The sequence below is a fragment of the Drosophila melanogaster genome, chromosome 3R (assembly GCF_000001215.4).
Source record: "Drosophila melanogaster chromosome 3R".
In the NCBI taxonomy this organism is placed as follows: domain Eukaryota; kingdom Metazoa; phylum Arthropoda; class Insecta; order Diptera; family Drosophilidae; genus Drosophila; species Drosophila melanogaster.
Genome location: NT_033777.3, coordinates 26,281,366 through 26,295,361, shown reverse-complemented (window position 1 = coordinate 26,295,361; position 13,996 = coordinate 26,281,366).

The following is a 13,996-nucleotide window of genomic DNA, read 5'->3' as shown; positions in this document are numbered from 1 at the left end:
ATTGCCAGGAATGCTACACTGCCTTTTCTCTTTCCAGAAATACCAGAAATATATATTTCCCATTCTACGCCCGCCCTGGGGAAGGCTTTTAAGTACAACATTTAAAAGGCAAGATAGACAATTAGGCAATAATTGTCACTCCAAATATGTGCCCTTATTTGGTCTCTTTATTTTCCGAGTGTATCGAGCTACAGCACTAAACTTGCTCGTGGAGGGCTGGTGAGTTTACACGAACTTCCTTGGAGTTGTCTTTCAATCCGGATGGGCTCATAAATTATCAAAATCGAAGTAAAAGTTTCTCCCTCTTGAAATCGCCATTTAGCTGCAGCCTTTATATTTTAGATATTTTTCACATTTGCCAAAGCGCTGTGCGGGTGAAAGTTTCTTTGATTTTCAATTTCAATAATAAAATTTGTTTTGCAATTTTATGCCGAGTTGAGCAGCAGCAGCCGTAATAGAATCACTCTCCCATATCACCCGACCCCGTGCATTTGGAATGATTCTCGAAGCTCTCCATGTTTATTTGCATACACATCAAGATGGAGAGTGGAGATACATACATAAGTGAGCAAGGATTCAGATTCAGATTTAGATTCGGAATCCTACTCGCTTTGCTTCACTCGTTCTGCATTTACATACACGCCCAAATCTGTTGTCAAACTAAAATTTTATGTTTCAAACATGCAAGAATTTTGCGCAATTCCACTTCACAAATTTTTGTCGATGCTTAAGGATGATTTTAAATATGTAATGCCTACTTGAGGCAAAGTGTTGACCCATTTTAAGTCGTCACCTGTCTCAGGCAACACAAATTAAAACAAAAATAATAATAAACTATTTATGACACTTCACAAAATCGTTGTTGAGCATGAACTTGGTCAAACTTCAGGGAGAATATTTTATTTTTTGTTGGCAAACTCTGTCATTTATTCATTTCCATTCAAATACAAAAATATCGCACACTCTGGAAACTTGTGTTATTAATTGACAGTTTTGTTTGATTGCTTATCCGATTTTCATCCCTTTAGTGGTTTCTCCATTAAGCTTATAAAAATTGCGTTTTTTATTATTAGCGGCATTTTTCGCATTTTACTCAATTTTTCGAACAGAATTTATTTAGCTGAGCTGTGAGCATTAACCGCAGCTAATTTCGGCCGGAAATTCAATATATTTTCGGTTATTTGCCAACGAAAATCCCCCTCGATTGAGGGTCATAATTAAACCCGATAATCGCGCATTGATGGAAACATTTGGGGTCCGTTCAGCTGCCGTATGATAGCATTTCATTTTGGTTTTTGCGTTCAAGCCTGCTTGCACGATAACCACACTAAGTTTGCAAATATACTTGGTCAAATAGTTGCACTACTTTATAATTAGATTGATGTACTACATTGCCGAAGCCCCATGTGATTAGCAGGCTAAGTGGGTCTGCCAGGATAAATGCGTGGCATATGCCGGCAGCCGTTGTCCAGGTGACAGGACCTCCTGCGCAACAGCACTTTCTCCAACGCCACCAAGCGCCACCCTGCACCACCCTCCACCACCTTGCATCACCCTCCACCACTGTGCACCACCTGGAGCACCTGCTTTCTGGCCGTTTCTCATGCCAGCAGCACTATCACAGCCTCAAGCTGACTGCATGGCAGGGGCACTTGCTTGGCAAATAGAGCGTCATTAATTTAACTAAAATAGTCACGGCATCGCTGTTGTCTTGGCTGCCTACTCGTTCCACTTTCACATCTCTCCGCTTTTCCTCTGTCCCATATAAATGCAATCATTTTAACCTGCACTTGCAAAAATCACCAAGACGTTGTCATAATACAATAATTTTCTTAATATATACTTCTTGAGTACCTAAAAGGGAATAAATTCAGATTAGTTTTCTAATTTAAGCCCAATACGAATTTATTATATTATATAATTTCATAATTTTTCTTTTAGTGCGACTTGGCTGTCTGTTATAAATGTGCAACAACTACACGGCGACAGGCTGAGAGCTTGAAAAATTATGCATCAAGTGACAACGATGGCGAATGCCATTTCATTGCATAACGAAAAAGAAAGGGCCAAAGACCTACCGCCTCGTCCCCGCCATTGGATTCACTCCAACTCATTTGAATCATTTGAATCAACTGATTTGAACCCAACTCAGCCCACACTTCATTGCGTCTCGGTATTCATAAATATGGCGCATCGGAAATCTATTTAGTTTGAGTAGTAAGAGCGGAAGTGCCTATGCCTGAGTGAATTTGATTTGCCATCTGTGTATATCTGGCAAAACATAAATATGCAAAGGAAATAAATGTAATACAATCGCAAAAAGTATTAAAGGAGTCTCAAAATGACTTGGGCCAGGCAAATCATATTTATAAAAAGACGAGTAATGCGGAAATGGGGATAATGAATCACTTGTGATATATGAGAGGGTGAAACACAAAAATAAAATAGAAGTCTGGTCTATTTATGGTACAGTTTGCGCTTTAAAACTCAAAGCGAACGTGGTTTTTTTTTATCAACTTTAGTATAAAAAGAATAATGAAATACTAAAGTTCTCAGTACTAGATATCGATTGAAAAATAAAGCTCACAAAGTTGAGCACTTTCCTGAATCTGTTTGAAAAACTTTGTTCCTCGAGCCATTTCACGTTAAACCGCCAACATTTTGGGAAATCCGGACCAACTTAATTTGGTATTCGGTTTCATTTTGCACTGGCCCATAAAAGTATGCTACATTTAATTTGAACTGCTCCGTTTATGTGCATGTGTGACTGCGCGACCGTGCGCCTAAGCCACATCATCAGCCGCTGGCTAATTTCTTTTTACTCCACCGCCCCTTGCAAATGGAAAGAAAATATGCGGGAAAGGAAGCCGAACTATGCCGACAAAAATAAATTGAATTTATCAACCGTTGACGTCGACGCACACAATCACAACGAATGGGGTGGGAAGCGAATGTTTTTCACATTATTTCCGTTGTGCCTAAGGCATTGGCCACGCCCCTTACCGCCCCTTCTTGGGGGGCATACATATACGACTGAAGTCCAAATGCACATGCATATATAACTAAATATATACTTAGATCAATAAAAGTTTTTGACATACTTCTTGAGTTAAAAGAAAATGCCCATACGCATAGTGCATTTCTAAATATTTTGATAAAATCTTTAATATCTTAGCCTTAATTTGAATATACTCCTATTTAGCCTCACTTTTTGGTTTCAGTGTATTAATAATTGCTATAATACGAAAGGGCTCAATCATTATAATTTGGTCATACATAATTTGGCAAGCTGTTCGCGCAGTTGCATTACGTAACACAGCCCATATAATATCGAACAAAATACACAATAAAACTCAGCCGCAAATAAATGATGCCCTTGAGCAGGGAAGGATCCTTTCTTCCTCTTATCTGGGCCCAGTAGCTGTCCAAGTGTGTGTGTGTGTGTGTGTGTTGGCTTGTGAGTATTAAACTGATGACAATCAAATACACAAATACAATTACAAATGCGAAAACACACGCACACCCTGGCACCCACACTCGCACACATGCCAAGTCAGACAAATAAGCAGGACAAATAGTGAGCCCAAGGGGAGTACGAGTGCGAGCGAGAGGTCTTCGGATTGAAGTGGGACGGCAGATGACAACAGGACTGAGCAAATATTTTAGCTGCGACTGAAACAAAGACATATTACTAGCACAGGATACCAATGTTTGGCTGCCTGTGTGTCCGTGCCACCCATCTACGTATGTGTGTCTGTCCAAATTGAATTTGATTTATTGAAATTTGATATTTTCCGTGATACGAGTGCTGCAAATCAAGCAAACATGAGCAAGAAGACATGCACTGAGAAAAGAGTTTATTTATTATTAGCAAAAATAACAAATAAGTGTTGCCCCAAGCCATATAAAAAGTATAGGTTTCAGCTCTGAAAGTTTTTAAACATGCATCTTATACATCTTTCGTGTACAAGTTTGTGAGTCAAAAATGAAAATTTAAATAACTTTCTTCACAGTGCAAATAAAAGGACAGAAACTATCAATATTGGCAGAAAAGTTGACTGGAAGGCGACACAACTACACATATGATGGCTGGATGGTTACTATAGATGGTTATGTGGCATGAGAGCCACTTGGCACACATTTACCAATTGTCTTTCCCCTCTGCCGAAAAGGAAAAACTATGCGAACGTCTTCGTTTTTCGTTTGCTTCATATTTTGTTTGAGTTGGGCTAAGCAAATGTCTTGAAAAAATGGCAGTGCCGAAAATTGATCAAATGTCCCCAATGATTTTTGTTTTCTTAAAAATTCTGATACATCTGCAGTTATGTTTACCACTTGGAAATTTCTATTAATTATTCCTTACTTATTGATTTGGCTATGGTTGATGAAATGAAAGGTTTGCATGTTATAAATAAATAAATATATAAAATAGAAGATTTTTTCAATGCTTCATGTTCCACGGATGTTTTATTTGTCTATGAATTGTACGCCTTTGTCAGGCTGCAGCCCTTTCCAATTTAGGTTTATTGACTTTGACTAAAAGTTAATCAAACTCGCAGTCGAAAAGCAAAGCCAGACAGTCGGATATCAATGTTGTTTATAGAAAAGGTAGTAAACTTCACCTCACAAACAAACTCACACCCCGTAAAGTCAACTCATTCGATTTGCGATGTGTTTCGCACGTAGAATCGAAGACAAAGGCGTGCTCAAATTGGGCCAAATGAAATCAAATCAAATAAATTCGTTTACCGTAGAGGAGGCGAGGCTACGGGAGCATGTGACGCCATGCTGTTCTGATTGCACTCAAGCACAGCAGCTACAATATTTATTACTTTTGATTATGTTCAGAGTCAACTTTATCAATTTTACAGCAGTTAGCCGATAAACCACAACAGACAACAATCGAAATGGGCGGGAATTGGGCGATTCAATATCATTATTATTTGTTGCATATAAATCCTAAATGGACAATGACTGTCACATGAAATAAATTAGAAATGACAATAAATGAGCAACTGCCAAATGCAGAGATGGGGGCCAGCAGTGCGGTTAACGGATTTGGCCTGTTGACAGGCAAACAGTAAGTGTGTCACTTTAATTGGCAGAAGTGGCAAAGTACTGACAGCAGCAACTGTATACTGTTGGCCAAAGTCTTGGCCCTTAACGCTCCTCCAGCCATTGCCACACGGCAATTGAACAACAAACAGACCAACAAGACCCTGCTGGGCTTAACTGAACTGAACTAAACTGAACTCTTTGCATATTTGTTGCAGCTGGAAAATGTATGCAATGATTTTTTCCTGCTCTTTGCTCTGGGCTTAAAACAACACCGTAGAAATGGGCATAAACATGTGGTAGTCACAGTGTCTAAAGCCCGTGCGACTTTTATAAGAAATTCGAAATTATGCTTATATAGCTTTAAAAAGTACATTTACATTCCCCATAAATGAAACAAGTCCAAAAAATATACTGTCATGTCAAAAGATTTACAATAAAATAAAATGGACATTTTGTATTTAATTTCAGGTAAAAAAGGGCTATGGCCACTGTGCATGCAATCAAAATGCATTCACTGTCCTGTTCTGAACGCCCTGGCAAACTTTTGTTTTTTCATTCTCAAAAATTGCATGGAAAAACACACACAGAGGCACACCCACAAACACACTTGCCAACACACCCAAACAGACACACACTCAAGGGAATGGGTGAGCTAACAACACGTGCAAAATGTTGATGTCTCCCGTTCCGTTTTTCCAGATTTTAGTTCTCTGATTTTCAGTTTTCCGAGTTTGCTTTTGGTCACTCGGCCTGCTTAGATGCTTATTAGTCATCAACTTTCTCCATCTGCCTGCTGGCAGTTTTCAGCAGTGGAAATCAGTTGCCAATCTGCAATACAGTCCCAGCACAGAGTGCGACACGCAATATTGATCCGCCCGTTCTGGCCCCGTTCTGGCCCGCTTTTGTGCCGCTGACAATAACGGACCCTGATGCGGTGCCACGCCCACGCGGTAGGCGGCGATTTGTCTGTTTGTTAACCAATTCATTTGCCATGGCTGCTACTGCAGTGGAATCACTGGGAACGGCATCGCAGTTGGGGTTATGAAACGAGCGAAAATTGAGTATTACAATCCTATCGATTTTGATACTGCAATTCAGAAATCTGGCATTTAAAACGTGTTCTTATTTTTAATTACAATCAAGGGGGTCGAGCTCGAGCTTAAGCTTAAGCTTATTAATTTTAACAGCGTGGTAAAATTATTACGCCTCCACTCTATTTAATATTTATGTAATTTGGTTTTGCAACATCGAGAGTTGCGAAATTAATTTAAAATATGAAACTGGTGTTGCATTAAAATAGTTTACAAGCCTAGCCTAGTGACCATTTCGAATATTAAATCAAGAACAAATAAAGTGGCTCACATATCAAGGCCTGTCAAATTAATCTAACTTGGTCTTAAAATATAAAGTAATATAAATCATACTGGTTGTCTTCAGACATTCAGGCATTGACTCTTACAGAATTATGCCTTTTCAATGCCAATTGATTGTTTATATACTGAATGCAATTTGAGATATGAATTCAAGAGAAAATGCTACTATAGGCTGCAGCGGTTGAAAGTTCGCAAATCAAGGGCTGTCGACATATATCGACTAGCTTCCAGCCAACAGCACATTGGGGCATGGGCGGGGCAAGGAGCAGTTCTTGCGTAAGCTCAATCAGGACATGGACTCCCACACAGAACCTCCCACTGACCCACTGGCTCCTCCATCCTCCGGTTTTACTGAAACCCCACTCCCAATTGCTGACCATGTGCAATCGCCTGATATTTGGTGGTTGCCTCGGTCGCTTTATGACTGCACTGGGACCAATAATTTATGAATGAATTCATGAATGTCGAAGCAAAGTGAAGTGCGGTATCTCGTATATAAAACTCGAATTGGAAACGTCAGCTTATGAGTAGTCCTTGGTCACTCGACCCCAAGGACCGGACGAGGCAAATTTTGTATTTGATTACGTCGATGTCCATTAATGTATCCTGCCTCCCCGAAGAGTGCTGCCCAGGTGAGTTGTAGTGAGATGAAGTGTTTATGGCCCTAGCTCCTTCTGCCAGATTGTCCAGTTTGTGCGACCCGAAAGAGGGCAATCCTGCTGAATTAGTAAAATAAATTACCTCTACGACCATATACTAAACGTGTACATATAATAAGTAGCAGAGACAACATTCGGGTGGGTATCTCTGCTTTGGGACAGCCATCTAATTATAAAGCTTATGGTCCATCGAAAATGGGTGGAGTTTGTGAATATTGAGCTATGAATTTAAATGAATTAATAAAATGAAGTTCACACTATCGCACATACAATTAGTCGGGCGAAGTGTGCGTGTGTGTGTGTGGGGCCGTAATTCAAATGTTTGTTCGCACATTTTGATATCATTAATGTGCATAATTTGCTCGGCATGGTGTTATGGCATTCCCATTGCCCCCGAATGGCGCAGCGATAAATATTTTAAATTATTCATGGGGAATTCGCTTCGGGCAACCCATTAAGTAAATCAGCAATAGTATTTTAATTTAGTCACCACCTACTTTGACCAAACTGTTAAAGGTTAAGCCCAAATTTAAAATTAAAATGAGCAATGCCAATATCCACCAGTAGTAGTTACACGAGAATGCCATGTCGACCTGCCACTTTCAGTGGATACAATGCCAAAATCGGCTTCAATGTTCACCTCCATTGGCTGCCGCCAACTGGCATGAGCCAGATCAATGACTGTCAAGCCATCCAGTCATATCAGAGCCAAAAACTAACTTAAATTTAAACGAATTTAAAGGCTTTGAATTACCGTGCTATTCGGTGTTTCGATAAGCTTTTTACTTTATTAGGATATGCTTCACTAATACAAAAATATATATTTAAGTAGTGGGAAACGCAATTAGGTTATATAAAGCGTATTACATTATTTGCACCAATAGCATTAGCGGTCTTGGGATATGGCTTTATATTCCAAGCATGAAAATGATATCCCCATAAAGTAATGGGTACTACTATGAGCAGCCAAAAAAGCCATATTGAACATTTGTACTGCTGTGCATATGGATCTGTCCGCGTGTGTGTTCTACCAAAATGTAAATACATATTGCTGCCAGTAGAGGTAGATGTATTTGCCAGCATGCTTGACTGAGCGCGAGAATCGCAACATTACGTATACGCAGCGTGCAACGGCATGGTATCTCATTGCAATCGGCAAAGTAAATCGCACGGCAGGAGCACACAATAATTTCACACGCAACGAAACGAATCGGGACCAGAAAGGACTCCTTTTCCAGGATGCATTGGTAAATTATGCGTACCCCTGAACCACCCTTACCCCAAGCTGCCATTGCTGCTCATTCTGCAGCCGCCGCTTTGTTTGCTCGACTTGCCGACTTTGATGGTATTCCCGATATTTGGCTAGCAGGAGCGGCAGGAGTAAGAAATATATTTATTTAAATTGCATTGCAGAGCGACCATTCCTCGCAACGCCGTGCTCTTTCCACATGGCAAACAGACACATATTGGCAGCACGTGTGCCAGCCAAAGTCGCTCAATCATATTGGCCGGGCCAACACAACGTGCCGGAGCAACTAGAAGTTCGCATTTCTGGTGAGAAAAATGGCAGCCCAAGCAGAATGCAAATAATTTCTGCTGCATTAAACGCAACTAAAATCCAAAGTCAGTAGAGGGAAAAATCAATGATCTTAAAACGCTCTGTCTTCGGAAAAGTTCGCATTTAAACAAGAGCACGTTTTAATACTGTAATATTTTTATCGAAAGTTCAATCATTTTATTTCTTCTGTGAAGAAAATATATGGATATATTTTTATATATTTCTATACCAACATATTTTATATAGATCCAAGATACCCAAAATTGAAAGAGTAATAACTGGCATACTAGCATGCCGTAAGTATTATTGCAAACATCAGCGATAACAACATCGATTCGTGGTAGTACAGATGAAGTTTTTGTTTTGCAGCTGGATGATCCATTTGGCCCCTGGGTTGCTGCGAATTGTTCCTTTTAATATTTTGCAAGTGCGAACACTCCGTTTTAACATTGTGGAAGCAAGAGTGATAGACAAACAGGCGATGTGCTGACAAAGGACAATCGGTGATGAGCTGCAACAGAGACGTGGATGTGGATATGTATGAGGATGTGGACGAGGACAAGGACGTGGTAGTGGACATGAGCCTGGACGTGTGTAGAACAACTCGTTACTGTCAGCAGCTGCCAATGTAAACACAAGTGGCCAGCCGCAAAAGGAAAATTGCTGGGCAATGTGAAAAGCGCAGCAAAGAAAACGGAAAGCCCCAGCGCTGAACAGGATGAGGGCTCAAAGGACTCAGCTGGCGGACTGGCGATTGGCGCGGAAATCAATTGTTGTTTTGACAGCGACACGGAAATTGGTTTAATGAAGCAAAAATAGATATAAAAAGCCAGCTGACAAAGCTAACAAGCCAAAGGATGGAAGCCGGCAAGGCGACGGCTAATTAGAGTCCTGCTCCCAGATTGCAGCCACGCCCCCCATCTGCCTTCGTCCTTCGGCCCGTCCGTCGCTGATGATCAAAAGGCTGTTTGATTTATGATGGCAGCCAGAGAAATTAGCAAAAGGGGAAAATGGCCGAAGTGGGATAAAAGTTGCTTGCAAATGGGCAAATTATGCACAGCAACGGGGAATCTCATTTAAAATGCTGCCAGGAATTAAGCTAGTTGATGCAGGTGTTTTGCAAACCTAATATATAGCTGGTATATTTAATAATTGAGACTTGTAAGTATATAAAAGATTAATACTAGCTTTTTTAAAAAAGGATTTCAAAAATATTTACAGTGCAAACAACAACTCAAAACTTTCAAGAAAATCTAGAGTTCGGACATTAAAAAGAGGTTGAGGAAATCCAAAATGCTTTCCTCTCTTCGTAATGAGTTGGAAAATTGGTAGATAAAAATGCGGCGAGCACTAGAGCGTCCCAAAAGTGTGTTCATTACTTAAACTAATTACATTTTAAATTAACATTACCAGGCTGGGCAGTAAAAGGCTCATAAAGGAAAGACACTCAACCACCACTTCCTCGTACGTATGCACAGCACGCAGCTAAGAAAAGGCAAGGTGGAAATGCGGAAAAGCGGGCGCCGGAAATGGGAGCAGGCGACGTCAGTCAGGCGGCGACAGTCGAAATGTATTGAAGTCATTACGAATATGGCCACAGGACGTGGGTTAAAAGGCGGTCAGCCAATTCAACCCACCATTCGCCTTTTGCAGGGTAATGACAGAAATTATGTAATAAAAAGTTACAATTTACGATTGCAGTCTGAACTGGGTAAGGATTCTACGCAGAGGGCGAAGCTAAGACACAGGGAAAAATATAAACATGAACTTAAAATTATTTGGATAAGAGTCAAAGGACGAAAGGTGTTAAAGAAAATAATAACCCTTCAGGTGCACGTCAGGTCCGTTGCAGTAACAAGTCACTTTTGATTTCAATAGTACCATATAGCGTATGATTTCAATTTTGGTCAGGTATTTTTCACCGTGTGGGCCACGTGACCCAGACAAAGGTAATCGGAGCTACAGGTGCTAGCCAAGGGAATGAAATTGAGTCTGCCCGGGGTCTTTGGATGTTCCTTACAGCCAGCGAGCGTAGCACTAGTACAATGAACCGTCATAGATAAAGGACATAACAATGAAGCCGAGGCAGACGTGCGGGTCAGGTGTGCAGAAGGACACCAACGACACCGACACAGACACAAACAGACAGTGGCAAAGGTAAGACGAGGGCCAAGAACATTTGCACCTGCCCGGGAAAATAAGTTATAAACGTAAGACAAAGGCAAAGTCTGCGGTGTAGGAAGAGGCGGGTGTAATAAGAAATGGCAATAAATTCAAAAACTAAAACAAGCCTTATATCACTTGAAAGAATTTTAACTTCTTGATTTTAAATACATTTTTATTTCTTGGGGAATTTTTTGGTGAATCAGACAAATAAATGTATCTCATGATATATGTATATATATAAATTAAAAACAACCAAAGTAGAAGTTATAATATTTTTTAAACTGCAACTCTTACACAACAATTTTTTTTTTCTGTGCAACAATAGAAGGCAGACGGGGGCGAACTTCGGTGGGCATATGATAAACAGAGTTGAAGCAGACTTGGAGCATTTGGAGGAGTTGGAGTGGCTGGTGCCAGACCCTAATAAAGGTGTCAGGCCGGAGAAAGTTGGCTGCCGTTTGTGAGTTGCCAGCGAAACGTGATTGCAAATTGTAACCGCCAATGGGCCGTAAATTGAAACGTGACTAAGGCAGATAATAAAATGCATAAAATCAGGCTACTCACTGCCAGCGGCGCGGCTTGATGGCCCAAACACAGGCGCAGACACGTGGAATGGCCCAAACCTCAAAACGAGAGGATTGTCCTTTGTCTGCATTGTTTTGGGGATTGGATTGGATTTGCTGGTTTGTTAGTTGGAAAAAGGCGAGCGGTTTGTTTGGAATTTGTCATTAAACGGATGCCACTTTTAACTGAAATTCAACGAATCCAGCCGTATTGTTTCTGGCACATAGTGTCTAAACTGCAAGGGAAATTGAAAATGTCCAATCACATATTTGGTTTATTGCTATTTGAGAAGAAAGTAACCAAATATTTTAGTTCTTAAAGTTCCAATGAGCTTAGAGTTCTGCAATAACATAATAAGGACTTACATAACGAAAATTAAAGCTTCTTTACATTAGTCCCCACTGATTGGACTCAATTTTGTCCATTGTTCGAGCTAAGTTTTGGGACCAAAAACCACATTAAACATGGTCTTCGGCTCCCCTTTTTTTATTTTGATTTTTTTCTCTCGCTTTTTGCCAAATGAGCACAGTGAAGTTTTAATTAATTCCATAAAAGCAAGGAAAAGCCGCAGGCAAACAGGGAAGCAAACACACATTCTGGCAAGAGTTTGAGAAAGATGGTCAGAGACAAATAGCGATAGAGACAGTGGAAGGGGATGTAGATGGAGAAAGTGGCCGGGCAAACGTAAAAAGTAAATGAAATATTGGCAGTTGGAAAAGTCTGTTGAACCTGGCCAGGAAGAGGGCCCGGGTCCCTCGGAGGTTGTTGCCGTTGTCAAAGTCGTTGTCATGCTAAATACTGTGGCATATTTAAACAGCAAAAATAACAAGGAAAGTACACAAAAATAAAAGAACATACAAAATCCAACCAAAAAGCAACAAACAGTTTCAATGCAAAAATAAAACCAAAACGAACGAGCCAAATTCGAGAGTAAAGCCAATGAAATTGCAAAAGAACAAAAGGAGTTTTGTAAGCCCCAAAGCCATGCGAAGGGCTGGGAGGATATCCGCGGAAAAACCACATTAAAATGTTAATGCCAATAGCAAGTAGGTACTGAAATCACAAAGTAACTGGGCTGAGCGCCCGGTAGCAAATTGGTTACAAGGTCAAGCTGCCGAAGAAACAAACTCACAGTAAGTAGAAGACTAAACCTCAATGGTCGAACATATAGCTTTTTAAATTTCACTTAAATGAAACGCCATAGTTGCATTTCATCAAAGATTTATTTGATAAAGCTCTAAGATTGCAATTTTAGCAAAGGAAACCATCTCGGCAATACTAAATTCCGGCGCAACAACAAGCCCAGGAAAGTTCGTACTACCAAAATAGAATTGAAGACTTTGCAGCAACAAAAGCTAGGAAAAGCAGTAGGAGTAAGAAATAGTTGGGAAAACAAATAAAGACAAGTAAAAACGAGCCGGGAAAATTGGATTAAGACCGTGTGGAACCTATACCCTTTATATGATTCGAAATTGCGTAAATTGGTTATCTGTAAATAAGGATATATAAAAACAGTTCCTTATTTTTTTCACCTATTTTTAAGTGTTCAATAAAATGTTCTCTGTGTAACGACTATGGACGGTGTGACTTTTATCAGATCGACTAGGCACTTTCATCCTTTCGGAAAAGGCTGTATTGCCCAATGGAAAGGGCATGAGCAAGAAAACTTTATAAACATTTTAAGTGCAGTTGAAGCCGAGAACAATGAGAAACCACGGCAATGGGTGCAATGAAACCGAAATCGCACAAAGACACCAAATACAAATACAATCTCGGGCAGGAGTGGAAGTAACAGTAGCAAAAACAGACACAGAAACAGGAAGCGGACTAACAAAGCAAAACGGATGCGGAAATGGCAGCAACTGATGTCTGAAGGAGTTCCCTTTTCGGCATCTTCAGCTCACAGGCTTCGCATCCTGCTGGTGAGAGGAAATTGGAGCTGTGCGTACCAGAGTGCCACCGAAAAAGTCAAAAGTCATCAGCTTATTTTTTGTTGCCCTCTAATTTGCGCCCGACTCGACTAACATTTGTATTATAATTTTCTGAGCTTTTAATTGTGTCAACAGTAAGTGTTGTTTGCGGAAGGGAATATAAAGGTCTTTGCTCTTGAAATCCGGGCAGGATGACACAGTTACTTAACCTTTAAGCAAATCAAATGGAGACTGGAGTGGGGAATGTGAAAATTACTGCCAAGTCAAGCCTACAGGCATCAGAGTGACAAATATTTGGCGCATGTGTTGTGCCTTCGGCCTTTAAGACTCCCAAAAATAAATGAAGGGTTGAGTGTGCAGGCGGAAAAAGTTGAAAATTAAAATTAAACGTTTAAATATTTGAAAGGGGCGCCCTCCCTATCAGCTCCCTGGCAGGAAAAGTGTTAAATTGCCGCTTTCAGCAGAATGTCGATTGATACAAGGGTGGGATTGATTCGCTGGTAGCACGACTAATGAAAGCCATGTCGCCTCTTTTCCAACCCCCCCGCCCAGTTTACTCACCATTTAACCAGTGATTGGATCACAACGGCCCCATCGGCCACGCCTAAAAGGACCTTCTGCCCCCAGGACGATATGGAATTCATGTGAAAAGGCACAGCGGGCCAAGTGGAACGCAAAAAAGAGCAC